This window comes from Mus caroli, chromosome X, assembly GCF_900094665.2.
Source record: "Mus caroli chromosome X, CAROLI_EIJ_v1.1, whole genome shotgun sequence".
In the NCBI taxonomy this organism is placed as follows: Eukaryota; Metazoa; Chordata; class Mammalia; order Rodentia; family Muridae; genus Mus; species Mus caroli.
This window is the reverse complement of record NC_034589.1, coordinates 123438037-123442598: the sequence shown is the minus strand read 5'-3', so window position 1 is coordinate 123442598 and position 4562 is coordinate 123438037. Positions and strand designations below refer to the sequence as shown.

General features: G+C 40.8%; 1 pseudogene; it reads left to right on the top strand.

Annotated features, from left to right (window-relative positions):
- Nucleotides 1–1414: 1414 nt before the first annotated feature.
- On the top strand, nt 1415–4165 carry LOC110286380 (annotated as a pseudogene).
- The last annotated feature ends 397 nt before the right edge of the window (nt 4166–4562 follow it).

Genomic DNA, 4562 nt, shown 5'->3' with positions numbered 1-4562 from the left:
TGTCTCTAGCTGCATATGAATCAGAAGATGGCCTAGTTGGCCATCAGTGGAAAGAGAGGCCCATTGGTCTTGCAAACTTTATATGCCTCAGTACAGGGGAATGCAAGGGCCAAGAAGGAGTGGGGTGGGGGAGGGGAGTGGGGGGGAGGGTATGGGGGGACTTTTGGGATAGCATTGGAAATGTAAATGAAGAAAATACCTAATAAAAAAACTTAAAAAAGATTTGACTCACCTATACACATAAAATAGGCATATGTTTAAATGAGAAAAATGATTACCGTATTTCTAAATATATATAAAGTACTTCTATCTTTGAAAAGGAAACACATTAAAATTAAATAAATGTTATAAGATTGACACTAAAAGAATAAAAATAATAAGCTAAAAGAAAAAAAACTGATCTTTTTAAAAACATTGTTCCAGTGTCCAATCTCAATCGTCTAACATAATTTAGGTAGGACATTAGGTAGTCTTATCAAGAGGCTGAGAAGGTTGCAGCTCATGGGCAGCTCAAACTATATTTCCCTCCCTGAGAGCCTTGTCTATGTTATGGACAGATGAAGCAACCTTGTCTAAGAATAACAGGTAGGAGGAGGTGCAAGCATTCAGGAGGCAGAGGCAATCCTGGAGCACATAATGAGGGTCTGTCTCAAAAACATCAGCCAGGCATGCCGGTGCACACCTTTAATCCCAGCATTCATGAGGCAGACACAAGCTGAACTCTGTGAGTTCAAGGCCAGCCTGGTCTACATAGAACCAGGGTAGCCAGGGCTATGTAATAAGACCCCGATTCAGCAAACAAAGATACTCCTTGTGGTGGACAATGTGGCTCCGTGGTCCTGATCTAACACAAGGAAGGATTCCCAGCATCTCAAACAAACACACTTCATATCATCTTCTGTTTTCTTTTTGGTTCTGGGGATTGATTGATTCATGCATGTGAGGCAAGTACACTGCTGCTGAGTTGTAGCCCCAGACTGCAGCATCATTTGCTGCTAATTCAGGAATTGTCACTCAAACTATATGAACTCAGTTAAGCAAGAATAGTTCACTGAATGCACACCCCAAGACTGAACTTCAGGACCACAAAAAAGGACTCGGGAGCCTAATTGTGGTACCAGTTTGTTCTTGGGGTAGGCTTATAAAGGAAAAAAAAAACCTACAATGAGCTCACATACAGCTTTGGGAAGTACTACGCAGTGGTTAGCTCTGACTCAGCCATTTTAGACCTAACAGTTCATAGTGACCTTTAATTTGATGGTTTCTATGTAAAGCTTTATGGAATTTCTTAAGATTATCAAACTTCATACAGGACATAATGTTGAACAGCATGACCCTGCTCTGCATTAAGTGATTTTTCTGTGTTAATGACTGGCAGGCATGTCACAGCAAGAATATGAAATAGCTGGCAGGCATGGATCAAAATGGCTACAGCGATGCTGGGGCAGGGCAGGCCTCACCACTTTTTGTTCATGTTCAAAAAGTGATAAAGTAATGAGTTTCCTTATGGCATTTCCACAATCCTCTGGTGTTCGCTGATCTTGGTCCCTGCACACCCAATCCTGCCCCTGCCTCCTTGCTTTCCCCCTACAGCTCCGGTTCCCAGGAACCCCACTTCTGGTTTTGTTGTTTTATTCTTTTGCCTTCTCTCCTCCTCAACCCTCCCTTAGTTTCCTTTTTCTCTTTTCATAGTGCCCTTTCTGCTTTCATGACTGACAGGTACACATACACACACACACACACACACACACACACAAATTAAGATCTAAGCTCTACATATTAAAGAAAACATGTTTTTTTGTCCTGAGACTTTGTTTGTTTGTTTGTTTTGAAACAGTGTCTTTCTGTGTAGGCTTGGCTGTCCTGGAACTTGCTATGTAGATCAGACTGGTCTTGAACTCACAAAGACCCTCCTGCCTCTGCCTTGCAGCACTATGCTCACCTTGGATATAATCATTTCTAGCTCCATTCATCTTGCTGAACAATATCATATTCTTATTTTTATTTTTAGCTGCATAAGACTCTGCTGTGTATTGGCTTACATATGATTTTTTTCACAAACAACTTTTTGTTTATTTTTAAGTCATGTGGGAGGGGTCTGTGTATGTGTGCTAGTAGGTGTTTGTGAAGGTCAAAGGATTCAGATCCTGAACCTGGACTTGCAAGTGGTTGTGGATCAGCTACCCCAAGTAGATACAGGGATTTGAACTCTGATCTGAGAGAGCAGTGTGTGCTCCTAAGCGCTAAGCCATCTCTCCAGGCACCCTGTTTTGTTTATCAAAGCTGTTTGTACTCAAAATACTATATGACGCAATGAGTATAATATGCCCTTTTTTGAGGCAAAGTTTAACTGTGTAGCTCTGGTTGTCTTGCACAGAACCAGGCTGGCCTTGAACTCACACGAAGCCTGTCTGAATCAGCTTGTGAAATACAGGGTGAATCCTAGTCCTACTGTGGGAACAACTAGGGAACTATATGAAAAATGTTGTTGAAACTGAGGGAACAAGGAACAGAATGAAGATCTCCTCAACCATCTTTCTTCCTCAGCAGAAATTATGAGACAGAACGGTATTAATGACTTTGACAGGTACAGTGACAATGACCAAGACTCCAAAATAGAGCCCAAGCTTAAGAAGAGAAGCCCACTAAAAGGCAGGGCAAAGACTCCGATAACATACAAGCAAAGAGGAATGGAGCATAATCAGAACTCTTCTCAGGCTGGAATAATTGAGACTGAACGGACGAGTGGACATTCAAAGGTGGGCCTGTGTAGATGTTACCTAGTGAGTCTACAAGAGGATGGCGAACTGCAAGGAAAGCAGTGGGAGTCTCACGACCTTCCTTTCTTTTCTGTTTGTTTGCTTTGTTTTGTTTACTTTTGTTTGTTTGTGACAGGGTTTCTCTGTATAGCCCTGGTTGTCCTAGAACTCACTCTGTAGACCAGGCTGGCTTCAAACTCAGAAATCCTCTTGCCTCTGTTTCCCAAGTGCTTCGATTAAAGACATGCACCACCAGTGCCTGGCTTTTTAAAGATTTTTTTATTATTGTATCTAAGTACACTTTAGTGGTCTTCAGATGCACCAGAAGAGGGAGTCAGATCTCATTATGGATGGTTGTGAGTCACCATGTGGTTGCTGGGATTTGAACTTGGGGCCTTTGGAAGAGCAATCAGTGCTCTTAATCGCTGAGCCATCTCTCCAGCCCTGACGACCTTTCTTTATAGATGGTGCAATAATTCCAGACAGTACTCTGTTGCTGATACTATAATGGCTTCCAGCAACTGATCCTTAGTTATGGGTAGATTAACTGGAAGTTTCAAGCTTGCAGTTCCTAGTCTGCCAGTCACTGAGTTCTCGTACACAACCAGAAGAGAGCCAAAGCAACCACTGAAGAGAGCTGAATTGGAAGGGGCTGGGGAAGGAGGAAAGAAGAGCAGAAAGGTACAGTCTTAAAGAAATGGTCCCCTATGAAACATCTATAGCAACAGAATCAATGGTAGTTGCTGCAGACCAACAAGTATGGTCCCTTGGCAGATGTCCCAAGACAGAGAAGGGATGAAAGTGGTGCTGTTTGTTATTGAAGGTTTGGCTTTCTTTTCTTCCTTCCTTCCTTCCTTCCTTCCTTCCTTCCTTTCTTTCTTTCTTTCTTTCTTTCTTTCTTTCTTTCTTTCTTTCTTTCTTTCTNCCTTCCTTCCTTCCTTCCTTCCTTCCTTCCTTTCTTTCTTTCTTTCTTTCTTTCTTTCTTTCTTTCTTTCTTTCTTTCTTTCTTTTTAAACCTTTTAAGCCATAGAAACCAACCAAGGAAATCTCTTCTCTAATTTTCTTCAAGATGCTAAAATATCAACTGAAGTTGGATATTTTGGCACATTCAAGTTAATCTCCTGTAATAACTGTGTAGAAAACATTTGTGTCCACTTGTTGACTGAAACAATAAGATTGTGATTTCACCTCAAAGTTAATGCTGCATCAAAAAGCGAACGGGATGCATACATAGACTTTGTTTCATTACTCTGGACTTTGGAGATCACATTGTGTCATGAATAATCTTTTCTAGCTTTGAAAAATTTTTTGTAGGCTGTGTTTTTGAATGTGGACAGCTTATTTCACTTTGGAAGAAAATACATTATTTTGTGTATTTGGAAAAAGAAGCAAACATGATGATGTAATGTGAAACTGCACGTTAAGTACTTGGAATTCTTACCAAAAAGATCTATGACTTATTCTCTCCTGGGTAAAGATGTTACAGATGTGGATGAAGTTCAGAGGGTCATGTGGTTGTATTTCCTGTAGTGCAGCTGTTGTTCGTGGAAGGAACCGCAATAAGCTTTTCTGTGACTTCTGTTAATGACAGCATTGCTGTTAGAGCCCTATCATACTGCTTCCTGAAATAATTTTCATATGATGAAAGTCTCATTAAGACCCGTTTAAGTACACTTGATTTTAAGCAGGGATCTTTGAGGGAAGTGTGTGTGTGTGTCTGTGTGTGTGTGTGTGTGTTTGAGAACTATAGCTAGCTGGTTATATTTGAAAATGCTGTTAACTAGCTATAATTTATTGTCATTG